This window comes from Solanum verrucosum, unplaced genomic scaffold (assembly GCF_900185275.1).
Source record: "Solanum verrucosum unplaced genomic scaffold, falcon-dt-bn FXZP01000295.1, whole genome shotgun sequence".
NCBI classification, from domain to species: Eukaryota; Viridiplantae; Streptophyta; class Magnoliopsida; order Solanales; family Solanaceae; genus Solanum; species Solanum verrucosum.
In genome coordinates this window covers 803123-818654 of record NW_026019924.1, presented here as the reverse complement: position 1 = coordinate 818654, position 15532 = coordinate 803123, and positions in this window count along the sequence as shown.

Below are 15532 nucleotides of genomic sequence, written 5' to 3'. Positions count from 1 at the left end.
CAATAAGATTGTTGAACCGGAGGTTGCTCTTGCAGCTTATGGAAAAAAAATGTCCTTCAAGCTATAATTAAAGTTGTACAAACTGATCTCAATAAAGAAAGGGTTGAAAATATTGAAATTATTCGTCGGTTGACACAATTATTGCCACACGTTCCATAATTCTTTTCATTTTCCAATCTTGGTGCCTTTGTCTTTATGCTACTCCTATCAAGTATTTTTCTTATTAGTACTCAATTGTTTTTGCTTCATTCAGTATGGCTTTGATATTATATAGAACATTATATGGAAGTTTAATGGAATGATTATCTTTGTTTTAACGACTCATGTTCTTTCTTTCAATAATACATTATTATGTTGCATGAAGTCGTTGTCATATTCTCTTGGTGATAGCCTTAGTGGTCATGAATAGTTTAACTAATCACTCTAGCTAGTATGTTATAGGATTGCAATAGTTTTTCAATGATGCCAAAAGGGGGAAGATAAGAGTTGTGCAATGTTTGAAACCCATTGACTAACCTATTTCATTGTGGTATTTTATGCTTCAAACCTACAGGTAAAGTTATTTGAATGCACAAAGACAAGAGGTTTGTCATCATCAAAAAAGAAGAATTCATTGGGATTTATTCAGTTATGAGGATTTACAAAGAAAGATGAAATACGTAAGTCAAAATGATCCAAATATACACTATCACGAGCACTTAAATTCGGGGAAAACTTTTAAAATGAATAAAGACACGTGTGTAGAAATCAAGAAATGAATAGTATTAATTTCTTGATAAATCTCAAGGAAATAAACATCGTGTGAATAAAAGAGAGAATCAATGAGTTTGAATTGAAGCAGGATTATCACTTAAGTAGAACTCTTCAAGTGACTGCTAAATTGAAGAATTGGAGTTCAACAACAACATAAAAGAATCAAGGACTTTGATTTGAAGAACTCGTCTAAAATAACAAAGAAGTCGAAATAGAAATGCTAGAATCCTACAAAAGGAAGGAATCCAAATGACAGAAGGAGTCCAACTCAAAATAGAATTCAAAAACCACAAGAAGTTGCATCCTAGAAGAATTAGGGTTTTAGAAGCCCAAGTGAAGTACAACACGACAAGCAGCAGTCTATAAATAAAGATGAAGTCATATAGAATATTTTTGCACTTACAAACTAAAAAGGGAAATTAGATAATTGACTTTGCAAGTGTTACCAACGGATTGAAAGAACACATCGACGAACTTGGGCCTTTTACAGAGTTTATGTGTTAGGAATTTTTCTTTGTGATTGAGTCTTGATGTAATATCAATTCAGTGAGTTATAAACTGAATTAGGAGTGTTGTCTTCATGTTAGGATAACTCGAAGAGTCAGGAACTAATACCTTGGGAGGTTTGTGTTGAAGTTTAGGATTTAGAGTTATTTTCTAGGATTGCAAGAGTTGTAATCTGAATTAATAACTTAAAGTTTAGAAATTAGAGTTAGTTCCTATGATTGAATGAGATGTAATCAAAATCCATAGCTTGAAGTTTAGGAATTTTAAACTGTTTAGGCTCAGTGATTTGGTTAAGTTGGAGTTAAATCCTATGGGAAACATGTCGTAATTCTTTACACCTTTTGAGCCGAGTGTTTTTCACAAAAAACTAATGTGTTCATTATTTATTTTTCTTACTATTTTATTGGAATATGTTAGACAACATATTTCACTCATAGGAGAATATAGAGTAAATTACTAGATCGTGCAGAATAACAATAGACAACGCAAGAAGAACATAAAATGAACATAGAACAAGATATTATAATTACTTAAATTTGTTTGTATATTGTGTTCAATCCAGTAAATCAAAAATACCAAAGGACCAGAAAATTATATTGTGAGCCCCCAAATTGTTTGGGAAATATAACCTCCTCATCATTGTTAAAGTTTTTGGTCTGAGGATTTTGCCATGATTTTCTTTCTAATGAAGGAAAGTTAAAGCATTATTATAATTACTTCTTTTTTTTTTGAAAGGAAAACATTATTTTCTTCTATATTTGGCAATTTTCTTCTGAGGGGAAAAGTTTGGAGATCTATAAATAGAAGATCTCTATTCTCATAGCAAACAACACTAGCATCCACAATGTAGTCGTTAAAAGAGTTTGTTTATAAGAGAATTTCACTCAACAATTTTAATATCTTCTATTATATAAATTTTTCATATATAGGCCCATTGACCAAGCTATATGATAATTTTAGAGCAACTTTCACACATAGCAAACATAAAAATCATATTTGTATGTCATAGCTCTAGTTTGCATAATTGCGCTCCATAGCAAATTTATGTTTGCTATGGAGCTTTTGATTTGTATAATTCGCTAGAAACATCCAATTTTATACAAATTATTTAGTTTTGTATAAATTCATTTATACATTGTAATTTGTGTAGTAAGATCTGTATTTGTATAATTATAAGTGTATAGGGCAAAAATATATGTATTTGTATTTGTATATACACTTTTTTCTCACTTTATACAAACAAAAACGCATTTCATACATTTTATACCGAAATGTATAAAATGGCTAATTGTATACCGAAAATGACTAGTTGTATACCGAATCAGATGGAAAAAAAAAAAGGATGCTTGTTGCGAGTTACATTTAAAATAAACTATGGCAATAACATTTAATTTGAATTAATAGTTTGTTATTTCATACAATTTTCCCATAATTTTATGTTTCTTCGTATAGTTTATTTGTCATTTGATTTGTCAATGTCATAATTTGCAATTATAAGCTTCTGCATGACATTCTAATTTATTTTGAACCCACTATTAGGTTACTTCTTCCTAGAATAGAATAGAAAAATTGTTGGAATGTATGCGTTCACCAGTTCTCATAGGACCAGGTCCCCGACATAATAAAGTGCAGAAAATAAATAGCTGGAAGTGAGATCTGCACAAGTGTTTTATGTGGAAACCTCCTTGCTCAAGGGAGTAAAACCATGACCTGTCTTACAGGACTTTTCACACTGTTTTCACTAATCTTCTCAAGAAAAAGAAAAAGCTAGTTTACATCAACACCTAGAGATTAACCTCCTAATCTCTAGACTAAGTAATATGACCTATTACTTAACCGAGCCTAATCAATGCTTCCATTGCCCACTATACTAACCCTCACTGATTAATATAAAATTTTGTCTGTAAGACACAAAGTTACTTCTAACTATGTTCTTACAAGACTCAAACAAAGTTTTGAAACGTTTTTAACAAGAGTGAAACGAATCCTACAAGTTAAGTACAAATACAAACAATCAAGAACATCAGCAAGTACGAAAAACACTCCTTCTGTTGATCAAGTCCTTGTTGTATGTGTTCTTGTGCTTGAGTTCTTCCTTAAAGATGGCTTTCTCCTTTTTAGATTGTGAGTTTTTGCTTGCCAAATCTTGAGTCGTGTTTTTGGAGGAGAGACTATATAAAATCAACACAAACTCCTTGGGAGCGCCCATTGGCTGAGAGCCCGTTGTTCAGAAAAGTTGTACACTTATCACATCAGAGGTGGCAACTTTTTGATAGGTTGTCTTGTCGCCTTTTCATATGCCAAATCTTGTAGGGATCAGGTCCCTTGCAAAGTTCTTTGTGAGTTCTTGAAAGGCTTGTTGCTCACTTCTTTTTTTGACTGAATTTAATTTGTTGTTTGTCATGTTGAAAATATCAACCATAAAGAGTTCTTAACCATTGGACAAACAACCTTGTCCATTCTGATTGGTTAAGTACGCTGGCTTTTCACCAACCACTGATAGGAAAACATTACAAATGTACACCATTTACACATCTGATGGAGAGAACTCTGCCAGGGACCGGGTCCCTGCATTTGTGAACCACTTGAAACAGGATATATGGTCCGCTCTTCCTCTTGGTGCAGTACACTGCACTTCTCACCTACCTCCTGATATGACAGATTTACAGTTGTCCCTCATGACGAATCTGGACGAGAGCACGCTGTCAGGGACCAGGTCCCTGTATTTGTGAGGGTCATCAAAACACCTAGAATATAACATGTTCCCCCTTTTTGATGATAACACACAAATATTCCTCACACTGAGTTTATTCATTCATTTTACTGTCATCAGTCCCAATAATAATGATCTGGCTTCTTGTTAGATCTCTAAGTTTGTTAAATCATCAAAACTTAACATCAGCCCCAAAATAACATTTTTCCCCTTTTTGATGACAACAAACTTATTCACCAGTTCCCTTTATCAACAAGAACTCTTCACTTAACTGGAGTTTCATCATCCCCAAAGTTTGTCAACTCATCAAAACATCAAAATAGCATTTTCCCCCTTTTTGATGATGACAAACAACTTCCTCCCCCTATCGGCATGACCATGTCCTTTTCAAGAGCTAGCATTGATTCCCCCTATCGCCATGACTATGTCCTCTTCAAGTAGCTAGCATTTATTCCCCCTATCGGCATGACCATGTATTCTTCAAGTAGCTAGCATTTATTTCCCTTACCGGTATGACCCTGTCTTCTTCAAGCTAACTAACAACATTGATCCCATACCTTTAACAATTATTTTCCCCCTTTTGACATCATAAAAAAAGGGTTAAAGTAGTAAACCAAGATGACAGAAATGCAGTTCAAGCAAATTCAAGCCACTTGGGCAACACTAAGCATGAGTAAAAATGCATAAAGTAATGAGACAAGTCAGTAGAAGCAAGACATTTTTCATTCAGAAATAAAAGATCAGCCATCAAAGCATTGTAGATATCATTACGAATGAGAACCAACGCAATATCCACCGAGTTTCAATAGAGAATGAGGAGGATTGACACGGGAGTTGCGGAAGAGAGGGGATGGCTTGGGAGCAAAGTATTGAAAGAATAGAACTAATAGATCATATCCCTTAGCATGGTTTTTTAGAATCCTCTCTTAAAGTTCAACATGATTTGCTACCCAAGCTTCATGTTGAACCTTCTGGGCTGCCATTTTTTTTTCAACCTGGTCCCTCTGATAGTGTTGTTTCAGAAGCTGAGCCTTTAGGCAAACCATTTCAGTATCCCTGTTAGCAAGAGTAGTTGTCATAGCTTCGAGCAATAGCTTGAGTTTCTCATAACATAAATATTAGTAAAATCAAACTTACTCAAGGCCTCAGAGATGAATAGATCAATAATTGAGGAACCAAAAACAAAATTTCATTTCATTTTTTTCAAATCAGACACCCTCCTATTCAGAATACTTTGAGTTCTCAGAATATCAACTTCTCCCATTTTCAACAACATCTTTTCAACTTCTTCCTTTTCCTTGTTGGACCTGGTCCCTCTTCACACTTGAAAACATATTCATCAGAAAATTCTCCAATAAGAACAAAGGGTTTAACCATTTGAAGTGTTTTTGAAAAAGGAGAAAAGAAAGTTTTTTTAAAAAATTTAGATTTTGGAAAGGGATTTGAAAAGAAATATGGAGTATAAAGAAGGTGAAAGGGTGTATTATGTGAAAGAAAGTGCCATTTTGGGTATTCAAAAGATGGGACAATGGTCAGATACCTGAATGACAGACACGTGGCAATTGCAACGGTTCTCATGCATAATTCAAACTGCTATGTTAAGAGTTTTAACCTTTGAGAACGGACTGGGTTCCTTTCTGTAGTTTGAATGTGATTACCTAGATCTGTCCTGACCTCCCTTTTCCTTCAGTCCTTTTGTCATGTGTGTATACCTACAAAAGGTGTGAGAATGAATTTCCTTAAAACATACATAATTGAAAAAACAAGGATACTTGCTCCCTATGCATAGTTATGAGAGGGTTGATTGCTTCAGGCATGATCCATTAAATCAGGTTTCAGCATTCCCAACTTCAGTTTGATTATCTCAGTCAGGTCTTCTAAGAGCTTTAAGTTGTTGGTTCATCTACAAGAGTTGATCACAGCAAGCTGCACTTGCTATATTCTCTGCCTCACCTGTTGAAAGAGCAACTGAATCTTGCCTTTTAGTTCCCCATGAGTAAGAGATCAGCCTAGATCATAAGCCATTAATGAGGTTCTACCAACTAGATATTCAACATGATAAGTATCACCATATTCCTCCAAATCAAAAAGTCTCCTGATGGACAAAATAGAACAATGTCCCTGTCTTCTTCAAATGTCTTAGGATTCTCTAAGCAGCCTTCTAATGTGATTTTTTTGGACAATCTTGGAATCTTGCATAAATCCTAACATTGAATCATTTACATCTGGACCAGATCCATCAGTACCTAGCTTCGAGTTGATTCCCATGGGAGTGTAATTGCCTTGTCATTTATAATGTGAATCTTCTTCAGTAGCTTCGCTGAGTTGGAACCAGGTCCATGTTCTTGACAAACTGGTCCTTGCTCAATGTATTGGTAAAGATTTCAGCCACTTGATCTTCCATTTTGCAAAGATTCATGATGACATTACCCCTGTTAACATTGTCTTGACTTCAAGTATGTCAAGTCTTAGTTGATGCACTTTTGTGGACAACCGAGGGTATCTTTAGAGTTTTGCTTAATCTGTAGCTCTAAGACGAAATCTCCTATTGTGCTCATTTAGAACTCACTACCTATGAATGCGGAAAAATCTTCACACAACAATTCAAAAGGTTGCTCCAAAGATGACATCATCGTTATACACTTGAATGATCAGCAATTCCTTTCCTTGTGATTTCAAAAAAGGGTTTTTGACAATATTACCTTTTTTTAAGCCATTGTTGAAGAGCAACTTGGAGAACCTATGAGCTTGTTTGGGAACCGAGTGTCATACTTTGCTTCTTTCAAATTGAGCTTGATCAGCTTCTTCAATCTCACCTTCAAATATCACATTATTAGTTTGAATTGCATCACCTTTGTTCAGCACTGTCTACAGGACCGGGTCCCTCATCAAGTTCATAATCTGCATCAGCTTCCTTTAGATTGCTGGATTCATGAAGAGGATATACTTCAACAAGTTCACTGCTTAGGCCCATCTCTCTAAATCTAGAGTAACTATTCCATCTCAAAAACTTCTTCATTTTTTTTCAGCTTGTCAATTCTTCCAGACTCATCAATAATCACATGAACACTTTCTTCAATGCACAATTCTCGTTTTCATGCACCTGATAAGCCTTATTAGATGAAGAATATCCCGCAACTATTATGTCATCACCATTGAGATCAAACTTCTCAATATCATCATTTTGGTCACAAAACATGTCGTATTCACCACTTCAGCTCGAAGGTTATTTGAAAGATTAAATGTCTGCTTATTCCACCTGAAGGATGGTCTGATATGCTTCTCTTTAACACAAGCATCACAAACTTTGTCATAGGCACATTTTATTTTGACCAGACACAAGTTTGTTCAGTAGAGGAGCCCTCACATAGCCGAGTCTCTTGAGTCATTGATCAGTATTCTCACCTTGACCACTAAGGCAAGTGAGACTTTTACTATGAATAGTGTTCAGATCAGTACCATACATGTTCTTGCATCTCTTTTCTGCCAAGATCATCATCCGAGGGAGCAAGTTTGTGACAACACGTTTATATGATAAGACCTTAGCTTTATTTCGTTCATAAAAAATCTTTGGAACACTTGAAGTATTGTACTTCAACCCTTGACATAGTACACATCCTTAATGGTGTGTTCTACAGACTTCCCAATCACGTCTATACCAAGATTATACCCCATTTTTTATTGTCAAATGAGACACCTCTACCTTGAAGTGCCTTGAGAGAGAGAAGAAGTTTTCAGTTTTCCCAATCACATGCTTTGAGCATCCACTATTCATGAACCAACACTAACTGTTATTACTTCAGCTCACTTGCATACCATATCACTTGTTAGCCTTGGGAACCCACTTGAGATGGGGTTCCCAAAAACTATCAAGAGGCTTAATGAGAAACCTTCCAGTCCATGGGGGCAAGGTGTTTTTACTGAAGTGACACCTGGGACCAGATGCTTTCTTCTTTTCAGATTCAAGAAACCTTGTTTGGTTTTCTTTGGTCTTTCTAATGGATTCACAATTTCTCTTCAGGTGAATATTTCTCCCCCAATGAGTACATAACAAATTATCATATACTGATACATACTTTCTATGAGGGTTGTAGGGAGGTTCTATCTTTCTGCACCCTAAACCCTTACCACTGTTGAATTTCTGATTTGCCAAGTTAGAAAGAATCCATTTCAAATATTGATTTAGCTCTTCTTTAACTTGACTAAAGTCCCTTACTAGGTGTGAGTTTATTTCAAGGATGGCAACTAGTTTGGACTCATAAATGTTTAGGCTCTCCTCTATATCAAGCTCAAAGCTACTGAGTTTGCTTTTTCCATTCTCAGAGGTTTCTGTTTCTTCCTTATGTTGACAACCCTAAGTTTCCATAATACTCAATCTAACATTCATTTCAGACATCTGCGATATAATGGCTGATTTTTCATTTTGACAAAGATCCAGATTTTCACTTAAGACCATTTTTTCATTCGTTAATTAATCAACAGAGTCGATTAGCACAATGGTAAGTTTTCTCAAACTTTTAATGGACAGGGTGTCTATGTCACCCTTAAGGTCAAGAAGTTTTACCTCGTTCTTGTCGTCTTCATCGTCAGTCTTTGCCGTCAATGAGAAGATGGAGTTGAATATGTCCTCATCATCCTATATTGCCATCATATAGACATCTTCATGGGGTTCTCCCTCTTTAAAATCACTAGAGGCGTTTCCCCATACTGCAAAGGCCTTCTTCACCACATGATCAACATTAGCATTTCTCTTAGCATGGTTAGGGACTTGGTCCCTTCGCCTTTCGTTGAAGTCTTGAAATTCATGCTTGTGACTCTGACAGTCTCTCATAAAGTTGCCTGGCTTTCCACACTTATGACAGAGGTCGTTTGCATTTTCTGTTATGTTGGAGTTTCCTTATTCTTGAAACCCTCCATGTTTTTTGACTATTTTTTGAAAACTTTTAGTAAAATAACTCATCTCTTCTTCGTCCTTAGAAGCCTCATTTTGAGATACCTTTAGTGCTATTGACTTCTCCTTCTTTCTGTATGTTTCATCATACTTTATTCTACACTTGGGAACCTCCTAAGTTAGATCTCTTTCCTTTACATTCTTGGTAGAAATGTAACGACCGTCAATAACCACATCCCACAACTCGCCGTCTTTCACCATGATATAATCGTGCATTCTGGTCTTCCACCACCGGTAGTACTTGCCGTTGAAATGAGGAGGACATGTGGTAGATTTACCTTCTTTTAGACTTGGTGAGGCCGCCATTCCTTCAGGATCTATTCTCTTGGTGTTAACAAGATAGAGAATCCAATGCTCTGATACCAATTGTTTGAATGTATGCGTCCACAAGTTATCACAGGACCAGGTTCCCGACAAAATAAAATGCAGAAAATAAACAGCTGGAAGTAAGATCTGCACAAGTGTATTACGTGGAAACCTCCTTGCTCAAGGGAGTAAAACTACGACCTGTCTCACAGGACTTTTCATACTGTTTTCACTAATCTTCTCAAGTAAAAGTAAAAACCACTTTACAACAACACCTAGAGATTAGCCTCCTAATCTCTAGACTAAGTAATATAACCTATTACATAACCGAGCCTAAGCAATGCATCCATTGCCCACTATACTAACCCTCACTGATTAATATAGACTTTTGACCATAAGACACAAAGTTACCCCTAACTATGTTCTTACAAGACTCAAACAAATTTTTGAAATGTTTCTAACAAGAGTGAAACGAATCCTACAAGTTAAGTACAAATACAAACATTCAAGAATAGCAACAGGTACGGAAAGCACTCCTTCTGTTGATCATGTCCTTGTTGTATGTGTTCTTGCACTTGAGTTCTTCCTTGAAGATGACTTTTTCCTTTTTCGCTTGTGAGTTTTTGCTTGCCAAATCTTGAGTTGTGTTTTTGGAGGAGATACTATATAAAATCAACACAAACTCCTTGGAACCGCCCATTAGATGAGAGCATGTTGTTCAGAAAAGTTGTGCACCTACCACATTAGAGGTGGCAGCTTTTCTGACAGGTTGTCTTGTCTCTTTTTCATATACGCAATCTTGCAAGGACCAGGTCCCCTGCAAAGTTCTTGAAAGGCTTGCTGCTCACTTCCTCTTTTGAATGAATTTAATATGTTGTTTGTCATGTTGAAAATATCAACCATAAAGAGTTATTAACCGTTGGACAAACAACCTCCTCCATTCTGATTGGTTAAGTACGTTGGTGTCTCACCAACCACTGATAGGACAGCTTTACAGATGTACACCACTTGCACATCTGATGGAGAGAACTCTGCCAGGGACCGGGTCCCTGCATTTGTGAGCCACTTGAAACAGGCTATCCCGTCTGCTCTTCCTCTTGGTGCAATACACTGCACTTTTCACCTACATCGTGACGTGACAACTTTACAACTGTCCCTCATGATGAACTGGACGAGAGCACACTGCCAGGGACAAGGTCCTTCTATTTGTGAGGATCATCAAAACACCTAGAATATAACAAAAACGTTTATTTAAAAGCGGCACTACAAATTACAGACTCCAATAAACTCAATAAATGAAACAAATCACACTACACTTAATTTTATTTGAAAATGATGCACGAAAAAGAATAAAAGACTTCCAAATTTCTACTGTCTTCAATATATAAAATAAAATCTAGGGAAAAAGGATAAATATACCCCTAAACTATCCTAAATGGTATGCAAATACCCTCCGTTATACTTTTGGGACATTGGTGCCCCTGCCGTCCAAAAACTAGAGCATATATGTCCTTCACTCTAACAGAAGACTAAATAGGGACACATGACACAATCTTATCCGTCGATTCGACATATAATAAATGTCGAGGTGGTGGATAAGATTATGACACGTGTATATCCGTTAGTATAAAGGGTATATATGCTCTAGTTTTTGGACGGCAGGGAACCAATGTCTCAAAAGTATGTCGGAGGGTATCTGCATAATATTTATGATAGTTCAAAATAGCTTTGTCCTTTTCCCCTAAAATCTATGGCATGACGTCTAAATTTATTGACAATAAAAAGGTACAATGAGATGTATGATCCAAAAAACACCTTTTTGATTCAATCTAAAAAGTATCTTTTCTTATTTGACATTCACACCTCAAATCAACAATTTCTAAATAAATCTCCCACGCTATACATAAGCCCAACAAAGTGCAGAAGTCATTGTTGCCCTGTCAACATTTGATTAAAGCAGCAGCAGCACCACAACATCAACAACACTATTGACTGATTTCAGCTAAACACGTTTATTTTCCGCTTTATTATTTCCTTGTCCATCTTTACTTATTGAGTTGTCACACTTCTTAAATAAAATAAAATAGAGAAGTAATATCTTATTAATTATAAGTTAACTAAATATTGAAAAATGAATAGTATTTAATAACAAGAATAAATAGGTATAAAATAATAGTTTATCTCTTAATTTTTAAAACGAAATAAATAAAATTAAATAACTATTTTTAATATATTGAACAATAGGAAATGGACGGAAGGAGTAAAGTATAATGCATTTCGTTTCGTTTTCAAATTTAATTACACACACGTGGATGTGAAGAGAATATATGCATATAGTTTTCGGATTTAATATTGATTTTACTGATTTCTTGAAATTTGAATAAATTTAGTAATTCTTCCCTTCCTTTTTATTTGTCAAGTATATAATAAATAAATTTTTCCTTTTAATTGAAAGAAATATATTTATTTTTTCTAAAATTATATCCTTATCACCAATTAGTCATTTATCAAACTAATTGGAATATTAATAGTCAAATCAAAATTTAAAGTACTATTAATAACTAAAATAAATACTTGAGCAATAATTTCTGAAGGAAAATACAAAATGACAAAGTGAACAAGTTGAAAGAAATGAAAGGAGTATATAACTAAATTTTAATGATTTGTTTCCATGTAAAAAAGGTGTTCCACCTCTAAATTGTCCCTGATTAAAAGTTGATTTATTTAATAATTATCTCCTCATAATTTCTAGCTAGTTATATGTCTTTTTATATTGATGGAATAATATATTGAAATTCATCTAAATTAGTTCGATTTTTAAAATGTCCAAGCACTATTATTATTTAGTTCTTTGTGTAATTTCTCAATATTTTAAACTGGTTTTAAGTATAAATTTAACTTATATTACTTGTTTGTGCAATTTTTGACAATGTAACGGTACAAAAATAGAAAATACATAAAAATCTCATTTAAACTTGGCAGCATAACTTACTTTAGCTCTTAAACTATATGGATTTTTAAATACCACCTTAACATCTTTGAAGTGCATTAAATACAACCCTGAGAGTAGAATACCACTCTCACCTGCCACATCATAGTCATGTAAGCACCACGTCATTATTTTTCAATCTTCTTTTTGTTTATTCACCTTTTTTCTTAAACATTTTCTTAAAATTTATTACACTAATCAATTAATTAAAAATGCATTTTAAAATCAAAATTGCTCCATCTTCTTCCACCCCTTCTCTTCTACGCCCCCCCCCCCCCCCCCCCCCCCTTTCTTCTTTCTTGATTTTCACCATTTTTCAACCTTCACTAGCTTCTTCTTCTTTTTCGAATTTCCAGCCTTCAATAGTTGTTTTCTTCTTCAACATTCATCAATTTTTTAAAACAAGTAACATACTTACTTTTTCTTCTTCGAACCCCCTCTCTCTCCCACAAATCTGCCCCTTGTTGAATGATATTTTTTGAAAGTTATTTTTTTAACAACAAATGAAAAATGTAGTTTGTGTAAGAAAGTTGATAGACCCACATTTTTCGTATCACAATTAATAAAATTCAAAATGGGTTATTTAAAATTTAAGAAAGTTTACATTCAATAATATGAATTAGGTGTTGGGTTTTGTGATTAATGAAGGGTTGGTGAGGTGAGGGATGAAGATGAAGGACAAATTTTAATATGGAAGAAATAATGTATAAGGAGTGCTTCAATGAGGAAGAAGACATTTGGGGAAGACAACAAAATAAAGAGAGAACAAAAAGATTGAATATTTTTTAAAAAACAAAATTGAACCCACAAATTTCATTTACTTCTAAAAAAGAAATTTCACATTTTTTTAAAACTTTAACTTATAAAAAACATTTAAAAATTATTAGTATATATTGGCCAATAAAAAATGTCATGAGTATGATTTTACCTTTCAGATTTTTTATTTTTATTATTTCACGTGCTTTGAGGAGAGTGAATACACTCACTTTTCCACGTCAACTCTTAGGGTGGTATTTAATCAGTTCAAATTGTTAAGGGAGGTACTTAAACTCCCGTATAGTTAAAGTACTAAGGTAAGTTTTGGTGCCAAGTTTAGGGTTTTTTTTTATGTATTTTCTCGTACAAAAATAAGTAAATCAATCTTTAGTTTTATCTCATGGCTTATATTAAACTCTTAAACCTACCCACCTTGTAACACTTCTATTACAAGACTCAAAATAATAACTTTATTGTCCACTATAAGTTGGGTTCGAAAGTGACCAGGGCATCATGCAGAAGCTTACAATTACAAATCAAATGGTTGATAAATCAGATGAAAAATAAAGCTATACTAAAACATAATATTATTAAGGGAAAAGGTCCTGATTTACCCCTAAACTTTATGATTTGGAGCTGATATATCCTCCGTTTAAAAAATGGCTCATATATGCCCCTGCCGTTATAGAAATGGCTCATATATGCCCTTTTACTTAATAGAAATTTTTTTAATAAATTAAAAATTAATTTTTTTTACTTTAATTTAAGAAAATGTCATATGGCTTTTAAAATACCCCACTTTCCACCATACCCACCCGACCCAATTGGAAACAATAGAAACCCACCCGCTCAAATTAACTTCACCCATTTCATTTCATGGTTTCCACCTCAACAGAAACAAAAATAATTTTTTTGTTAGTATCCGGTCTCATTTTGAGTGAAGATTGCTAATTTTAGGACATGAATACAGTTAAATAAATATTTCCCTTAATTGCCTCTTCTTTCGGCTATACAAGGACGAGAATGATTTCTTGATGGCTTTGTTCTGGCATACATTTATCTCCTTTTCCAATTCGAGGGTTTCTTTTTTACCAGATTGTGTTTCCTCTCTTTATCCGGGGGTGCCCTCTGCTTGGTACATTTCTCAGGCAATTTGTTCTTTCTTAGCCATTGATCTTTTTCACACTAAATGAACATGTTTGTTTAGAGATAGATTATCACTCACTTTTAGCTTAAGTTGTGGATTTACGGTATATAAGCTTACCTAGTTTCTATTTAAGATGGATCAATTTATAGACCCTAACAAAGTAAAGGTTAAATGTGCAATATATAGGATGCATAACGCATCTCTTGTAATAATATTTGATGCTTGGAAACTTTGGTATGTTAAATGCTTGATAAATAACTGGGTTTATTATTTTGTGGGCACTTTAGGAACTGAGGCAGATCCAAGGAAGAAGGGCACACTGCGGCCGCTTAAGTTTCTAAAGAGGCAGTTTGACGTTTTATTTTTATTTTGCCTTCCATTTCACCCATAAATCGAAGTTTTGAATATTCGTTTCTCAAATATCACCCGAACTCTGGATTGTAGAGCTCACTGGAACCCTCACAATTTTTTTTGGTTTCATTTGAGTGTGGAAATAACGAAATGAAATGAGTTAGGTTAATTTGGGTGGGTGAGATTTTTTGTTTCCAATTGGGTCGGGTGGTATGGTGGAGTGGAAGGTGGGTATTTTAAAAGTCACATGACATTTTCTTAAATTAACGTAAAAAAATGAATTTTTAATTTATTAAAAAAAATTCTGTTAAGTAAAAGGGCATATATGAGCCATTTCTATAACGGCAGGGGCATATATGAGCCATTTTTTAAACGGAGGGTATATCAGCTCCAAATCATAAAGTTTAGGGGTAAATCAGGACCTTTTCCCTATTATTAATATGGATTGGTCAAACGGCCTACATATGATAAAAGTAATATGAAAAAAAACATAAAAAATTCCCCCCTAAAAAAAACTCTCAAAATGACTACATTGTGGATTCGATTGTGTTCTTGATATGAGAAGAGGGGTCTTCAATTTATAAAGTTCCAAACTTTTCTTCATAGGAAAGAATAACTCAAATATGGAAGAATATTATATTTTCCTGAAACTTTTAAAGCATTTATGGTAATACTTTGACTTTTCTTTTAGGACAAAATAAATTTTAAATAAGGTACAAAAAGCAGGGAACAAGTTAACATATATAACCTATACCTAGTAGTAAACATAGACCTCACTGACTATAAGACGACGAACTCTAGCCAATGACTCAAATCACAATGAAAGAACTAACGTGGTATATTATCCTTTATAACTTAGGAATAGATCTACAGTATAAGAGCAAAAGACATTAAACTCAAAGAACAACTTGCAACACCCGATCAAGTGTTTTGTTGAGTATGAGTTATGTTCTTCTCTAAAATGGTTTTTTCTTCGTGAATAAACTTGATTGCAAAAGCTAGGTTGTTTCTTATCATTGTATCTAATGTATAAGAGAGACAAAACAACCTAATAGCATG